This window comes from Coregonus clupeaformis, chromosome 9, assembly GCF_020615455.1.
Source record: "Coregonus clupeaformis isolate EN_2021a chromosome 9, ASM2061545v1, whole genome shotgun sequence".
Lineage (NCBI taxonomy): Eukaryota > Metazoa > Chordata > Actinopteri > Salmoniformes > Salmonidae > Coregonus > Coregonus clupeaformis.
In genome coordinates, this window is record NC_059200.1 from 47,708,059 (window position 1) to 47,727,149 (window position 19,091).

Here is a 19,091-nt window from a genome sequence, read left to right on the forward strand (position 1 = left end):
AGAAGTCAGATACAATGCTGGGCATGATGCTCATGCCTGGGATTGGCTGGAATTGACTCTGGGAAAATGGGGAGCCATGTTTGCAAAGATGGCAATTATGATAGGTGTAGCCTTGGTAGTAATGGGAGTAGTATTCTGTTGCATACTACCCTTGTTGAAATCACTCTTGATTCAAACCACGGATAAACAAATGACTGTACAGACAATTGTTAAGAAATCACCCAAGGAAGTACAGTCGTGGTCAAAAGTTTTGAGAATGACACAAATACTAATTTTCACAAAGTCTGCTGCCTCAGTTTTGATGATGCCAATTTACATATACTCCAGAATGTCATGAAGAGTGATCAGATGAATTGCAATTAATTGCAAAGTCCCTCTTTGCCATGAAAATTAACTTAATCCCCAAAAAACATTTCCACTGCATTTCATCCCTGCCACAAAATGACCAGCTGCCAACATGTCAGTGATTCTCGCGTTAACACAGGTGAGAGTGTTGACGAGGACAATTCTGGAGATAACTCTGTCATGCTGATTGAGTTAGAATAACAGACTGGAAGCTTTAAAAGGAGGGTGGTGCTTGAAATCATTGTTCTTCCTCTGTTAACCATGGTTACCTGCAAAGAAACACGTGCCGTCATCATTGCTTTGCACAAAAAGGGCTTCACAAGCAAGGATATTGCTGATAGTCAGATTGCACCTAAATCAACCATTTATTGGATCATCAAGAATTTCAAGGAGAGAGGTTCAATTGTTGTGAAGAAGGCATCAGGGCGCCCAAGAAAGTCCAGCAAGCGCCAGGACCGTCTCCGAAAGTTGATTCAGCTGCGGGATCGGGGCACCACCAGTGCAGAGTTTGCTCAGGAATGGTAGCAGGCAGGTGTGAGTGCATCTGCACGCACAGTGAGACGAAGACTTTTGGAGGATGGCCTGGTGTCAAGAAGGGCAGCAAAGAAGCCACTTCTCTCCACGAAAAACATCAGGGACAGACTGATATTCTGCAAAAGGTACAGGGATTGGACTGCTGAGGACTGGGGTAAAGTCATTTTCTCTGATGAATCCCCTTTCCGATTGTTTGGGGCCTCCGGAAAACACCTTGTCCGGAGAAGACAAGGTCAGCACTCCCATCAGTCCTGTGTCATGCCAACAGTAAAGCATCCTGAGACCATTCATGTGTGGGGTTGCTTCTCAGCCAAGGGAGTGGGCTCAATCACAATTTTGCCTAAGAACACAGCCATGAATAAAGAATGGTACCAACACATCCTCCGAGAGCAACTTCTCCCAACCATCCAAGAACAGTTTGGTGACGACCAATGCCTTTTCCAGCATGATGGAGCGCCTTGCCATAAGGCAAAAGTGATAACTAAGTGGCTCGGGGAACAAAACATCGACAGTTTGGGTCCATGGCCAGGAAAATTCCCCAGACCTTAATCCCATTGAGAACTTGTGGTCGATCCTCAAGAGGCGGGTGGACAAACAAAAACCCACAAATTCTGACAAACTCCAAGAATGGGCTGCCATCAGTCAGGATGTGGCCCAGAAGTTAATTGACAGCATGCCAGGGCGGATTGCAGAGGTCTTGAAAAAGAAGGGTCAACACTGCAAATATTGACTCTTTGCATAAACTTAATGTAATTGTCAATAAAAGCCTTTGACACTTATGGAATGCTTGTAATTATACTTCAGTATACCATAGTAACTTCTGACAAAAATATCCCATAACACTGAAGCAGCTAACTTTGTGAAGACCAATACTTGTGTCATTCTCAAAAATGTTGACCACGACTGTATATCCAGCTCCAGGATCTCCAGGACAGTATGTTGACAAGAGAGGAAAACCGTGCAACATCAAAAGGGGCCCTGCTGGACTGTCCGTTTGGCAACCCTGAAAGCGAATGGGGTGTTAGCCCCGGGGGAGGATGGACTTGCCCTGACTACAAAACTAAAAAGCAAAGATTGGGAGGAAACCATAAGAATGATTTTCCGGACTTTTATCCAGTTCTGGACTGGGCTCCACAACCTCATCATAATGGTTCATCTGGAGAAGAAGATGATGAAATAGTTTAAAGAATGACAAACTTTTATGTAATGTATGTAATGAAACTACAAGGGCAAGGCAAAAAAAAGAAGAAAAAAGTGATATGCATACGTTTACATCCATTCTTACACTAATGGTTAAACCATTATTATGTCTATTATCTGTTTTATTTTTTATTGGGTTATGAAGATTGGGACTTAGAAAGTCCCAAAGGGGGGAATATATAGGTATTTTTCTATTACATATATTATGAAATCATTTAACAGTAAGCAGAATCATTATGGGCTTAAAAGAGGATTAGTGACCACACCTATCTATGACATATGAAACATATTTTGTTATCCAGATGCATGACTGGACAACCACATTGTGACTGCAGTAATCAATGTACTATATCATTATCATCAGGTGTGTATGTATATTATTTTAAAAGGAACTGTCTTTATCACTTCACCAATAGAGTATACACCCCGAAAACAAGAGTTAGGCAAGAGGAGGGGAAACCAAGCAAACATGGGAGTAGACAAGAAAGAGGCTAGACAAAGAAACCATAGTGGCGGAAGGTCAAAGGGTGGTGGCTATTTGCATAAAAAAGGGTGTTCATGTACGTTATGTAAGAATGAAACTGTATAAAAAGAGAGCTCCGAGTCTGGGACCAGCAGTTGCTCTGCGGACCAGCTCGACTTGTTACTTTGTAATAAAGTATATTCTGAACTCACAAGCTCCAGTGTCTGAGAGATATCTTTGAGAAGTATTTCCACGACATAACGTAACAAAATGTGGAAAAAGTCAAGGGGTCTGAATACTTTCCGAAGGCATTGAACACTGGTCATTTTAATAATGTTTACATACTGTTTTACCGACTTTATATGTATATACTGTATTCTAGTCAAGACTCATCCTATATAACTACTGCTGTACACACCTTTTCTATTCACATACTGTCAATACTGTCTATACACACCATTCACATACATATATGTTATTTATGGCGTATTCTTTTCCTGCAATTCTATCAATTTTGCTATGGGGTTTTGTACTGTGTATTTACCGTATATACTGTAGTCTCTACATAGCTCATTCTAATATTTCTACTAGTGTACATTGCATTTTAGTTACACTGTTTACACACCACATTTTTATTTATACTGTATACTGGATTCTTGACATAGCTCACTCTAATGCTGTACATATCATTGCTAGTATATCTTGTGTAAATTAATTGTCATGCCCTGGCTCTGGGGACTCTTATATGTTGAGCCAGGGTGTTAGTTTCTAGGTTTAGTGTTCTAGGTTCACGTTCTAGTTCATGTGTTTCTATGTTGGCCGGGGTGGTTCCCAATCAGAGGCAGCTGTGGCTTGTTTTTTTATTTTTATTTTAATTTTTTAAGTCATTTAGCAGACGCTCTTATCCAGAGCGACTTACAGTTAGTGAGTGCATACATTTTATATATATATATATATATATATTTTTTTTTTCATACTGGCTCTACAAACATCCCTGCCGGCCATTCACTTAGACCACTGCGCCACCCTATGGATTGGGAACCATACTTAGGCAGCCTGTTTTGCACTTGTCATTTGTGGGATCTTGTTCCGGAGAGGTTTGTGTTTGTTAACCTTAGGACTTCACGTATCATTTTGTTGTTTTATAATTGTTGTTTATAGTACTCATTAAAAGATGTACGCATATCACGCTGCGCCTTGGTCCGTTGCTTACGACGACCGTGATATTAATCCTGTGTAGATACGTAGAGATTGCATTTGGATTACTGTTACAATGATATTTGGGTTGTTAATTGTATTCATTCTGACATTTCATGATTTTCTGTTGTTCTTTCTAATTATTCTTTTTTTTATTGATTATTTGTGTACCTGTTTGACATTTTGCTGCATTGTTAGGAGCTAGCAACAAGCATTTTGCTGCACCCGCTATAACATATGCTAAACTTTGTACGGAACCAATATAATTTGATTTGATACACAACTGCATGGCCACACACAACTCCAACTCAGCACCGCCCTCGACCTCAAGGCCCTACAGATGTCAGATCTTAACTTGATCACTCTTTTGTCTCTGAAAATATTCCAGCTTCTTCAGGAAATTCAAATGAGTCCCTGAAAATGAGCAGTTCTCTTGTGGCGGCAGTCGAGTCATTGGGATCAGGGCTTAATATGAAAATATTTTTCTCTCTCGCTCGCTCAAACGCTAGGCCTAGGTCCTATTACCGCAACATTCAAATGTAAAAAAACAACAACTGAAATACAGCCATACACATCAACAACCATCCTTTTATATAGCTTAATTACACAATACAGATATTGGTCTCCACTAGGCTATGACATAGAAGTGTCAAGAGTGTATCCTAAGATTACGAATTAACTGTCAAAATATTGTTGAATTGTGGCCTGGAGTAGTCTAGTGGAGAGGGCCGCTGCCTTCAGCGTGCACATATAGGCTTACTGTGTCAGTGTGGGTTTGATTCTGGTCTTCTGGCACAAATAACTCAATCCCCCTGATTGACTTGATTTAGTTACAGATTTCAAATATGGACAGTCCAGGGATATTTTACCCCTGATCGTGATAAAAATGACCATACCAGACACTTTTGGATAATATAAATAGGAAACAAATAAAACAATAATAGTAGGCTACACCAACATTAGTTTCCATTAATACAAAGTGTCGGGTAAATTGCCACAGTAGATTTGTCGTGGTAAACGAGGAAATACTTCTATTGTCAAATAGATAAATCACCCTTTGTCTGTTCAAAAAGAACTATGTTGTTCCGATGACAATACAAACCAGTGGGCGAACATATCTTGAAAGACTTTGGTTGCAAGCAGGACTAAGGTAACACCGACATCATCTTTAAGGGAGCGGTAATGAGGTGACGTTGCATTTGCCATTGCAATGTATATAAAGATTATATAAAAAAAACGAGAAGATTGCTTTACGTTGAGGATTAATTTAATGAAAGAGTGTTAGAGCACACTCGAAATGCATGTATCTTATTCATAAAGACAACATTAAAGCAACTCATAGAGAATATTACTTTGTGGGTTACTTTAATGAAATCAAAGCCATATTTATATAGTGTTGGAGCACAATTGTACAACAAATGTATTCACACACTAACTATAGAAATTGGTTGATAATACAAGACATATTCACTGTGATTAGAATAAAATGTTGGTCTTTGTGCAACATTTACACAAAATAGCAATGAACAATAATATATACAGCGATATACAGTAATGTATGTACAGTAATATAAAAGAATGGACAGTACCTGTGAAATAAATGCAAATCAAGCAAGAGTCCAAACCACTTACGTCAACGGAAATACATTTTCAGCTCCTATTTATTTCTGTGTGTGTGTGTCTGTAGAGTCACTTCCCCTTCTCCACCATCCATCTCTACTTTTCAGTTGTTGAAGCTCCCGACAATGCCCTGTGCCAGGTACAAGGAAAACACTGGTCTTGCCTACGCCTAGCGAACAGTTATTTTTTAATTATATGAGAAAAACATATTCCATTTTATTTGGAACGGCAAGCCAGAAAAAATTAAACGGGCCTATTTATATAATATAATAGTCGCACACCTCATGTAGCCTAATAACTTCTTAAAATTAAGCACATTCATCAGCTTTACAAGGGGTGTAGAGCCTAACTGACATACATAAGCAGAGGATGAGTTTCAAGTTTGGGAAGATAATTTTCACCATAAAAATGCACGTTTATAATAAAAGCATGACATGCATAATTGCATTTGTGGTCACTTTTGATAATGGTGTTTTCACGCTAATGGAACATTCGCGGTGATAGCCTATGTTTGTGTGCACATTGCTGCGCTTATAATGTGAAGAAATAGCCTAATAGTTTATCACATTTTAAGCTAAATGTTCTGATCTGTTGCGTCAGCCTCATTGCGTAAGAAAGTTGTTTTGATGCTAGTGGTTGTATTCATTTGGGATCTATCGCATCCCACAGCTGTCCCAGACTATGTTTGGAATATTTATTTCTCGCACAGAATAGAATAGGTCAATTTCTGTACTATGGGGGATAGTAGATTGACATAGGCTAGTGCTTTTGCTGTTCGTTAGGCCTACTCATCTTGTTGGCTGACGAAATGTAAATGTGGACTGATTTCTGGCGAAGTAATTACAATATTTGTGAGGAAGAAAAAGGCTACAGACAGATCATACTTTCTTTCCATCCAACCCTGCAACTTCTGCTGCATACAGGTAGGGCATATTCTCCTGCTTGCTCTGGACTGCAGAGAAGTGACAATGTGACATGATATCATAACCCTAGTTAATAATGACTGCTAACATGAATGCCTTTCTGCTCAAAATGCAGGTGTAAAACGCCGTTTATTTCTGTATCTTGCATTTTGAAAATGCATAACCATTTATGGCTGTAATGACATGCCACATTTTGGCAGCGATTATGCGTGCGTGTTTGCCCTGTGCGGGCGTACATGTGCATGCGCGGGGGTCGCAAGCTTTGAACCACTCCTTTTTGGGGGTCGTGGGTCAAAAAGTTTTGAAAGCACTGTGCTAGCGAACAGATTGCTGATTTGCTGTACAGCTATATGATCGGGTGCAGCGCAAACTTCAAATTGTAAGGAGAGAGGATTGCCGTAAATGAATATGCAGCTCCAAAAATGGTTTGTTGATCAAGCTCACTAGCAATGTGGCATCCAGCAACAATACCTAGCATAGGCTTACTGGTCTTTTGGTATGTCAAAATTGCTTGAAATTGATCATTTACTTATGTATAATCAAAATGTGTTGTAGACATAATAATGAAAAGGACGGTCTGGTAGCCTCAATAAATAGACAAAGATTTGTAGTTGAACAAGTTCATTGCCTGTATAGATGTTGTTTTTTTTACTTGAAAACACTTGCGACTTGACTCGACTTGACTTGCACTTAGAATGCACAACTTGGACTTGACTAAAGACTGGACCGGTTCTACTTGGACTTGAGACTTGGACCTTGTGACTTGAGACTTGCTTGTAACTCGAATAACAGTGACTTGGTCTCACCTCTGCTGTTTTGCACCTGTTGTATACTGTGCATGTGACAAATAAATGTTGAAACTTGAAACTACAACCTCCCTCCCCAACATTGCAGCGTGGAAATTCGTTACACTAGTGATTCTAGACAGTACATGGCCAACTGGGTTCATAACCTGCGGGGTATGAAACTCTCCATATTAAAAAGCATAACACCAGGAACCGAGTAGTTACAGTACATTACATATTGCAGATACCATGATGTTTGATTTAACTCACTACAACTTGCAATATAAGCATAACGTTCAATTGTCCTTATTCATTAGAAATTGACCTATACAATGTCTGAAACACTGTTACCACAGACAATGGATACCTCCCACGTAAAAGTGTGCCAGGTAAGGCAATTTATCAGATCATATTGCCTCAGTGAGGAAGTGGGATCCCCTGGCTCCTCCCTAACAGGGCAAATTGGGTTTCCACCAGTGACAGAGAGTGGGGAGGCCTCCTAACTGATAGCACTATCCATCTTAGTGAGATCCCAATACTCTAATCGGCAGAGGACTTCTGAGCATTAATGAAAGCCTCACTTCTCACAGCACAGGATGCTGCCCAACGTATTTATCAGAGGTGATGCCACTACAGTGTTGGGAGAAAATGATGGATAGAACAATCTCTTTATAATGTAGCATTCTCATCCTGTACGTTTACCAGATCATCTTAACGTCATGTACCATGGGTTTTACAACTCTTGGAAATGATGTTAGTATTTAAGAGTTACAGCATATAATGCATCAATTATAACAATAGACTGGGAGGGAAATTAATACAATTTCTCTCTACCTGGTTCTCTAACAATATTCTTAGTTACCTAAAAACCCAATGTGCACGGTCGTGGAACATACTTTTAGGTACCTCAGTGTTAGATGTCCACTCAGTCTTAATCACCGCCTAATTGGCACAGTCTGACAATGTCATGTTGGGGCCCTGAGATCCTTATGTCAGCGGACATTGGACAGGTCCCTCTAGAGCAGATCCATGGTTTTCATTTCATCCAGTTACTTCTATTAACCAGCTCTCAATTACATTTCTACCATCATTGCAACAAATCGTGATTGGATTGGAGAGGGAAAATAGTCTAGAAACTTCTGTCTATAGTATAGTATAATTCATTGTAATAACCTTTCATTAAATTGTATAATTCCAAAGGATTTCCTGAAACTTTGGGCATGCCTGCCAGTTTGTCTGTGGAAAAGTGAGGAAAAAAGGCCTCTGGCTCACTTAACCTCATTCAGTCAGCCATGGAAAGGGAAGAACAGATTTGAAATGTAAAAAAGATTGTCACAAAAAAGATTAATCATAGTGCCTTGCCAAGATATAATGATCAGTCTTCCCGTTTTAAAAAGAAGGCCATGATGTGATTGATATATTTTCAAAGCTGCCTGCTCCTGAGAGCAGATCTAGTCCATAGGGGTGTATGTTCATTGCCTTGTAGCACAACCATGAAGAACACAACACTTTACATCAGATGCCTATCTGTCCTTTGAAAATTATACATTATTATCTAACACTGAACAGTTCTGACCAATTAGTTCTGACCAATCGACCGTGGGTGAAATGTGTCCTTTTTTCTCAAATGCCTGCTCTTCCCTCGCCTATTCTAGAGAAGTGGATTTGTCTTAAGGGGCTCCAAACAATCCTGGAAGTTTAACAGCCACTGATCTCTTGAACTGCACTTTATTCCCCTCTGGAACCCTGGTGAAATTTAATTTAATTAATCAGTAATGTACTGAATGCACAGGTAAACCAAGCAGCCCCTGCATCCATCCAGAACCCGCACTAAGTGGTCCAGAGAGACTCACAGCTTGGAGGTCCTGTAGGTAGGGTAACGTGGGGTAACTAGTCCCCTGGGGTAACTGCCCCCCGTAATTCTCACAGAAACCACTTTATGTCACCAATTTTTTCCACAACACTTTTCCTGGCTGCCACTACTCTTGTTCAGCTAAAAAACAATTAAGTCGCTCTAACAAAACAATTCTGAGGTAAGTTGATCTAAAATTTTGTCTTTTTGTAAAAGTTACATATATGTAATCATTTTGTAAAAGTTACATATATGTAATCTAATTAAGTTAGATCTATAAACATTTACATATACACTGAGTGTACAATGCATTAAGAACACCTTCCTAATATTGAGTTGCACCCCCCCCACCCCCTCAGAACAGCCTCAATTTGTTGGGGCATGGATTCTACAAGGTGTCGAAAGCGTTCCACAGGGATGCTGGCCCATGTTGACTCCAATGCGTCCCACAGTTGTGTCAAGTTGGCTGGATGTCCGTTGGGTAGTGGACCATTCTTGATACACATGGGAAATTGTTGATCGTGAAAAACCCAGCAGTGTTGCAATTCTTGACACAAAAGCCTGGCACCTACTACCATACCCCGTTCAAGGGCACTTAAATATTTTGTCTTGCCCATTCACCCTCTGAATGGCACACATACACAATCCATGTCTCAACTGTCTCAAGGCTTAAAAAATATTATTTAACCTGTCTCCTCCCCTTCATCTACACTGATTGAAGTGGATTTAACAAGTGACATCAATAAGGGATCCTAGCTTTCACCTGGTCAGCTTTCACCTGGAAAGAGCAGGTATTCTTAATGTTTTGTGACTCAGTGTATACACCATTAGGGGAGCCTAAAGATACATAATCCACTTGCTTAGAGATAAAAAAAAATATATATATATATTTATATATATATATATACTGTATGTTTTTAATAAAGCAGTCAATGGTACCTAAATTAGAGTAATTCAAATAAGATACCTAGACTTTAGCTTTTAACAGTTTAATAAAATAAAAAAAATAGATTCTAACACACTAATCTTCAGGGGGCCATTTACCCCATGTGGGTGGGTGGGTGGGGCATTTACCCCAGTATTTGTGAAAAACGCATTCATTAAATAACTAAAAAAGTATAAACTCTAGCAACTTATTTCCCGTCATAGTTTGTTTGCCTAAGCATGACCATCATCCACATGTCACATGTCACATTTTTACCAAACTTCGCTTTTTTGTGTCATCATTGTTCTTAGGGGGGGGGGCTATTTACCCCACATTACTCTACGGTGCAGTAGAGGCAATAAGCAACATCCGTCAGATATACAATAAACAGCTTTGATAAGTGGTAACAAGCCAACCACTCCGAGTATGAATGATCCAAGAGGACTCAGCGGCATCACTTCTCAGAGGCAAATGAGAGGGACCTTCACTCTATCCCAGCGTCAACACTGCACAGCGCAGGGCTTGGCTGGTGATGCAGTGATTGAGCATGCTAGTGTTAATGTTCCTGGTTGTTTACTCTGCCTGGCTAAGCGTATCCAGCAAAGGCTCCCTCCCTCCTCATCCCCCTTCTCAGACATTGATAAGGCATTAAGCCATTGGAAAGTAACAGCACCGCCAAAGACATGACAGCTCCCTTGGGCACACTCATTGCGAGCAAGCAGAGAACTCTGTGTGACTACAGATTACCTGGAATTGCATGTCTTTCTCAGAGAGAGAGCCCCCCCAACTTCCCCCTAAATCCCCCCTCCCACCAGCACCTCTCACTCTCTTCTGATCCCACCCCATCCGTGGCCTCCCATGAGACACTATCCAACGATTTCTCATCAGCTCCTTAGACGGCAGGCACAAAGGCAGAGTCAATCCTCTCCAAAGACTGCTGTGTCAACCCGGATGCTTTGTCTGAAATAATTAGGTTTCATTAGCATCCAGGAGTCCAGTGCCATACGTTACCTGCTTAGCCAGGGTTGCGGATAATTGGGGGTTGTAGCGTGAGAGTGCTTCACCTCCCCTGACACCGTCCCAGGATGTCGACATCTTAGAAGTTGTGTTTCCCAGGCTTTCTCGCTTACGCAAGCGTCCTCCTTTTTCCTTTCCCACTCACTCTCTCGCTCTCAGTGCCGTCTCAGTCACAACAAAGAGCCCTGATCCAGGTTTCATTTCACCGTAGTAGCGTAGTGGTACACAAAGTTTCCTTTTTACTCACAGTACGATTCTGCCAACAAAAAAGTGCGTCTGAGAAGTTTCAACACCCTTTGCCTCAGTGTGGAAAAATAACTAGGTGTTTTACTTCTAATGTGGAACTCTGTGAGACAATGACTCATTTTGCGGTTTGATATGGGAGAATATACATTAAAGTGCTGTATTAATTAAGTGATACGTTGTTCATGCTCTTGCTTTAAATAATTTAGTCACTCTGACAGAAATAGAGGTGGAATACAAATTTGAATCACATCGTTGTAAGAGTGCATCTTGATTATGTCTGTAACATGAAATTAGGAAAGTGTTGAAAGATGTATAATTCATATAAAGTTCTAATTTTAAGGAACCTGGGCGTTTCAGCCCACTGTTTAAAATAAATTATGAAATTGGGTAGCTGGGTTATGTGGATCATACCCACACTGTGAGATTAGAGGTGTTAGAGAGTGTGATAGGTGATGATGGCAATCCGTTGGAAGGTAGAGGAGGAATTGATACCTAGTTAAATCAATGTATGACACCTTCTCTTCTCTCCATGATCCTTGTGTTAATTAAAGTGCAGTTGTCAGCCATTCTGTCTCCCATCACATTAACATCTGTCTCTGTGATTTACATCAATTTTCTCTCATTTTTCACCAGTTAACATGCCACCTAGCTGAGAAGACGGATGTATTTGTGTTTTATCCATTTATGCATTGCATACATTATCTTGCATTCAGACAATGTGTTTATTGTCAAGTATGTCAACTCATGAAAAGACAAACAATATGAGACATGCATTGTGATCCACTCATGCCTGCCACTGTCATTGCTGTCATACTTGCCAAGTGTCATGCAGCTTACCACCACAGGAGGCTGTCACATATCAAAGCCTCTGTGATATACTCCTCTCCATTTCAAAAGGCACAAGACATCTGCTTCCACATACACTACATGACCAAAGGTATGTGGACACCTACTTTTCGAACATCTCATTCCAACATCATGGGCATTAATATGGAGTTGGTCCCCCCTTTGCTGCTATAACAGCCTCCACTAGATGAATAAAAATATTATGCAAATCTACACACAAAAAAATGCTAGGTTGTTTAGTTGACCCAACTCCTGGGTTGCAGCAGTTGGGTCAACTTAGATGGGTTGTTTTCTTTAACAACTGCTGGGTTATTAATGCTGGGTTATTGAGATATGACCCAGCGGGTCAGATCAGAAGACTGAAGGCGTAGTTTAGTAGGGGCGTGGCTTTCAGGTAGGTATTTTTAGATACCCATTAGAGTAATGTAATTCCTGTTTATCTGTTCTGTTGTATAGTTTACATGATGAAGTCGAGCGTTTACATTTTTGTAATTTCAATGAGGCTTACATAAGTGTATGAGTTCCCTAAAAGCCTAGGTAAATCCCATTGTTGGGCAACAATAATGTGCTATACCTTATTATGCAATAAGGTGATATACCTTACTATAATATGTAATAAATAATCTTTATATTATCGAAGAATGTGTCAAATGAAAAAATAAGGAACATTTGAACTCACGGATGGCCAATAAGAACTAGCTGAAAACCACACCCCTAATAAGCCACGCCTCCTGACCTAATGATTACATAAAAAAAGACCAAGCTGCTAGGTCAACCCAGCATGAGAGTAAAAATACCCAACTGATGGTTAAATTTACCCATGTTCGGGTAATCCCAACAACCCAACTTGTTGGGTTATTTACACAAGTTGAAAAAAAATTCCACCTTCAACAATCCATGGCTACAAAGCTAGCTGGCTAGTTAGCTAGCTACTATGTAAGCTAGCTTGACGTGCTAGAAACAAGCTGAGAAAAAATAACTACAAGAAATGAATATGGAAACGTGGTTTATTATCTTCTGAAGCAATTTGGTTATCCTGTCTTGATTGTAAAGTTCTGTTTTGCTATCTCACAAAATAAATGCTGTCTCTTTGACTAGACGTTTAGTCAGTGAATCAGGCTGTCCCATGGTAACCAAATACTGCTTCTGCCGTACATGCCTTCAAACTACCATAAACCCCCATAAGTATGCCCATACCTAAGGAAATATTTGAGGGGCTCTATGCAATGCCCTTAAACATTCCCCTTAGGTAAGGGGAAATTATTCCTTAAGGTAAACCCTTATGCAAACCTTAACCCTTTTATGCAACCGGGCTCTGGTCCAAGAGAGGGACACTTCATTGGGGTTTCATGAGTAATAATAGATCTAGAGCACTGATCAAACAGTCATTCATGGTGGAAAACCTCTCAGTATGGGTGGCATGGAAGAGAGCCGCAGCTGCAGCTGCATACCACCATCACAGAGTGATAAAATAAACATTACAGGACCATATCAGGTTTTACCAGAAAACACTTGAAGCTATCACACATAATTCAGAATCCACACATGTGTCTCTGAACTATGAATCTTCATGTTTGAACATTCAGTGTTATTGCAGTTCAAACATTAACTACATGACCAAAAGTATGTGGACACCTGAACATCTCATTCCAAAAATATGGGCATTAATATGGAGTTGGTCCCCCCTTTGCTGCTATAACTGCCTCCACTCTTCTGGGAAGGCTTTCTACTAGATGTTGGAATATTGCTGTGGGGATTTGCTTCCATTCAGCCACAAGAGCATAATTGAGGTTGGGCACTGATGATGATGAATTGTCTAGAATGTCATTGTGTGCTGTAGCGTTAAGATTTCCCTTCACTGGAACTAAGGAGCCTAGCCTGAACCATGAAAAACAGCCCCAGACCATTATTCCTCCTACACCAAACTTTACAGTTTACATTATGCATTGGGGCAGGTAGCGTTCTCCTGGCTTCCGCCAAATCAAGATTTGTCCGTCCGACTGCCAGATGTTGAAGCGTGATTCATCACTCTAGAGAACGCGTTTCCACTGCTCCAGAGTCCAATGGCGGAAAGCTTTACACCACTCCAGCCGACGCTTGGCATTGCACATAGTGATCTTAGGCTTGTGTGTGGCTGCTCGGCCATGGAATCCCATTTCATGAAGATCCTGACAAACAGTTATTTTGCTGATGTTGCTTTGAACTCGATAGTGAGTGTTGCAACCGAGGACAGACAATTTGTATGCGCTGCGTGCTTCAGCACTCTGCGCTCCTGTTCTGTGAGCTTGTGTGGCCTACCACTTCGCGACTGAGCTGTTGTTGCTCCTAGACGTTTCCACTTCACAATAACAGCACTTACAGTTGACCGGGGCAGCTCTGGCAGAAATTTGACGAACTGACTTGTTGAAAAGGTGGCATCCTATGACGGTGCCACGTTGAAAGTATGGATTAATTAACACAGAAAATTCAATAACTTTTTGCCTTTCTATGATTAGACCTATTTACAGAGCTGTTTACGATTGAAATGTCAATTAGATATAGATACTCAGAGTTAGTCAAGTGCATGTTTGTTCATGTTGTGTGTGCATGTTAGTTCAAATCATATGTTTATGTGCTGAACACAATGTGTATTTACGTTTATTGTGTGTGTGTGTGCGTGCATGTGTGTGGGTGCATGTGTACTGCGTATTTCCATATGTAGGCACTCCTTACCTCCCTTTGTTTATCAAGAAGCGGTGATGCGTGGCAGTGGGCCAAGCTGGCGGTCTGGGCTCAGGGCCGTTCGCCTGCATTTACTCACTGACAGGCTCTGATAGCTATTAAGCCCCCTCACAGACTAGTGCTTATTCCCCTGTGAGCACAGAGAGAGTGGTGATGGACAGCTTCCCATTAGACAGTCTGATGGAGAGGAAGCCTTCCTCTACTCCTGCATGTTATTTGGCTGGGATGTGTTTGGATGGGAGTCAGAGTGCACTCGCTCTGTGAGGAATGAGATTCCTATGATTATACAGACGCTTACAACGGATGTGTTATTGAGCATATTTACAGTCATGTTAGCATACTGTAGTGTCCCATTTCAGCGCGGCTTACAGTCAGTGTGTAGGCTAAGCTGGCTGAACCACAGCCTACCGTATATGTGACTCATTTCAGGAAACTAGGCTTGTGTCGCGCATCAACTCTTCACAGGAGAGCCATTTGAACATAAACGTTTTTTTCAAAATGTGTTTCTTGGCAGAAATGCCTTCTGGAACGTGAACTTTCATGTGCCTTAATAACGAACTTTTATGCCATCTGTAAATATGAATAAAATTGTTAAATTTCGAGCCTAGTTGATTTAGCCACAGAAAAAGACAGCAACCTTCCCGCTAGCCATGATTGGCTGTGATAATGAGTTTGAGAGATGAGTTCGGATTGTTCTGCCTTGTAGCATGCTTCTGTCTATTTGTGCTGGTCAGTATGTGTAGGTAATCCTGTCTAACGCAGCTGTAAAAAATATATATATATCGCGTAGTAGAACTGCATAAGTGTTGCTCTCCGCTTTCTAGCGGACCGAGTTTTGAAATCAGTGGAATTAGAGTATGATAGCTAAGGAGAAGGAGAAAACACCAGTCTCCGGATTACAACTTCAAACTAAGGGCAACCATGGCATCCGTGAGAGAGGGAGAAGCGTCCATCCATGTATACGGGTAAGATAGTATAGCTAGCTACATTTTCAGATATTACACATTTCTAATTTTGTCAGAAAGTCGTTTTCATTTCAAGTTAAAGTGTACTATTAGCTAGCTAGCTAACGTTAGCTGGCTGGCTCGCTTGCTAACGTTACGTGTATGATCTGTGTAGTAATATTATTTGTATCTTAGAGCATTTGCTTTGCTAGTTATAGCCTAATATTAACTAGCTAACATTGAACCTGGTTGGTTAGCTACCTGCAGATTCATGCAGGGTAATAACGTCATGAGTTAGGATTATGGTTAATTGTTTAGCAAGCTAGCTACATGTCTTAACAAAAGACTCCACTATGCAAGTATCCATTTCAATAGGGCGAGTAAAATGGTCAGAGTGAGTTGTTCTCTCATTTGTGTCTGGAAGTAGCTAGCAAGCTAGCCAATGTTAGCCAGATAGCTTGGGTGCTTGACTGCTGTGGTTAGGTCAGCTAGCTAACGTTACGTGGGCGCAGTGGTCTAAGGCACTGCATTGCATTGCTAGCTGTGCCACTAGAGATCCTGGTTCGAATCCAGGCTCTGTCGTAGCCTGCTGCGACCGGGAGACCCATGGGGCGGTGCACAATTGGCCCAGCGTCCTCCAGGGTAGGGCAGGGAATGGCCGGCAGGGATGTAGCTCAGTTGGTAGAGCATGGCATTTGCAACGCCAGGGTTGTGGGTTCATTTCCCACGGGGGGCCAGTATGAAAAAATAAAAATAATAATAATAATAATAATGTATGCACTCACTAACTGTAAGTCGCTCTGGATAAGAGCGTCTGCTAAATGACCAAAATGTAAAATGTAAATGATCTGTGTAGTAATATTATTTGTGTCAGCAGGTAGCTTAGTGGTTAAGAGCGTTGTGCCAGTAACCGAAAGGTCGCTGGTTCTAATCCCTGAGCCTACTAGGTGAAAAATCTGTCGATGTGCCCTTGAGCAAGGCACTTAACCATAATTGCTCCTGTAAGTTGCTCTGGATAAGAGCGTCTGCTAAATGACAAAAAAAATAAATGTAAAATGTGTCTCAGAGCTATTTGCTTTGCTAGTTATAGCCTAATGTTAGCTAGATAACGTTGAACCTGGTTGGTTAGCTACCTGCAGATTCATGCAGGGTAGTAACGTTAGGATAATGGTTCATTGTTTAGCTAGCTAGCTGCATGTCTTAACAAAATACTTCACTATGCAAGTAACCATTTCAATAGAATGTTAAAGATGTCACTGCGACAATTGTTGATAAACGTAGCTGGTAAATTCACACTGGCTAAATACTCCGATTTCAGAGCACTCTTGTCTGAGTGTGCTAGAGCGCAGAATAAATGATGAATTCACGAACACTCAACACCCGTTGAATATGGCCAGTGTCAGTAAACATCGTCAAAAAAGCATAAATTGTTGCCAGCAGCACAGTTGCAGTCAACAACACTCTGGATAACATAAAAACAGCCTATCCAGCTCTGCTAGGGCGAGTAAAATAGTCAGAGTGAGCTGTTCTCTCATTTTTGTCTGGAAGTAGCTAGCAAGCTAGCCAACGTTAGCCAGTTAGCTTGGGTGCTCGGATTAACCCTTAAAGAGATGGGTGGAGCTAAAGCTTAAGAGGGTGTGAACAAAGAAGAGGTCTCCAGTAGGTGTACCAAAACATTCAAGGCCATTTTCTCAAAAGTGAGGTTACAAGTTTATCAACATTCAAAGCAGAATTACTTTCCCATTGTTCCTCAACTGTAGTGTATGATATACCATTTTCTAGCTCTGAGTCTCTACTTTTATCCAATGTATTAAACACAATTTCAAATCTTGCTACATAAGACCCAAATCGAGCCGTTCGGTCACATATGCACTGTAGGTGACAAAAGTGAGAGTTCAAACTTGGTTAGCACATTCACAAAATCCCTGACTTGATCAGTTTTTGGCCTTAATTGTCGAAAAAATGTGTTTGCTCCCCTGCGGTAATCTAATTAACATAATACAAACATCCCCATCAAAATCTGTCTGTTTAAGCTAGAGATATCTGATATATTTTTGCATGGGCTGCTTCTCAATCCACCACATATTCCGATATCACCCTTCTGCATCTGTGGTGAAAGGTGGCAGAGCTAGAGCTGTGTTTGTCAGACCATGAGACATCCCAAAAATCGGTCTTCTCACGAAAACGTCTGTAGCGTCCGAACGGTTTGGACTACAAACTACCACTTTTTTGAAAGATGAGACTCGCACGAACACGATGGTGTTCTCTGTTTTTCTCTAGGACACCCACAAGCCTCACAAGACTTGTCTGAAGTTGGTACAGCCTCTTCTGCCAACTTCTGTCTGTAGCGTCCGAACTGTTTGGGCTACACACTAGCATGACACCTCTGTGGAAAGCTGAGACTCTCATGACCATTGCGGTCTAGGACACCTCACAAGACTCGTCTGAAAGTCCCCAGTACCACTTAAAAAAATTAATGGAAGTATACTGAACAAAAATATAAGTGCAACATGCAACAATTTCAATGATTTTACTGAGTTACAGATCATATAAGGAAATCAGTCAATTGAAATAAATGTATTAGGCCCTAATCTATGGATTTCACATGACTGGGCAGGGGCGCAGCCATGGGTGGGTCTGGGAGAGCATCGGCCCACCCACTTGGGTGCCAGGCCCAGCCAATCAGAATGAGTTTTTCCCCACAAAAGGGCTTTATTACAGACAGAAATACTCCTCAGTTTCATCAGCTGTCCGGGTGGCTGGTCTTAGATGATCCTGCAGGTGAAGAAGCCGGATGTGGAGGTCCTGGGCTGGCGTGGTTACACGTGGTCTGCAGTTGTGAGGCCGGTTGGATGTACTGCCAAATGATCTAAAACGTCTTTGGAGGCGGCTTATGGTAGAGAAATACATTTTTAATTATCTGGGGACAGCTCTGGTGGACATTCCTGCAGTCAGCATGCCAATTGCATGCTCCCTCAAAACTTGAGACATCTGTGGCATTGTGTTGTGTGACAAAACAGCACATTTTAGAGTGGTTTTTGGAGTTTACGGTCTAACCAGACACCTAGGTATTTGTAGTTGTCCACATATTCTAAGTCAGACCCGCCGAGAGTAGTGATTCTAGTCGGACAGGCGGGTGCAAGCAACGTTCGAATGAAGAGCATGCATTTAGTTTTACTTGCATTTAAGAGCAGTTGGAGGCCAAGGAAGGAGTGTTGTATGGCACTGAAGCTCGTTTGGAGGTTTGTTAACACAGTGTCCAATGAAGGGCCAGACGTCTGCGTAGAGGTGGATCTGAGAGTCACCAGCAGCAAGAGCGACATCATTGATATACACAGAGAAAAGAGTCGGCCCGAGAATTGAACCCTGTGGCATCCCCATAGAGACTGCCAGAGGTCCAGACAACAGGCCCTCCGATTTGACACAATAACTCTATCTGAGAAGGAGTTGGTGAACCAGGCGAGGCAGTCATT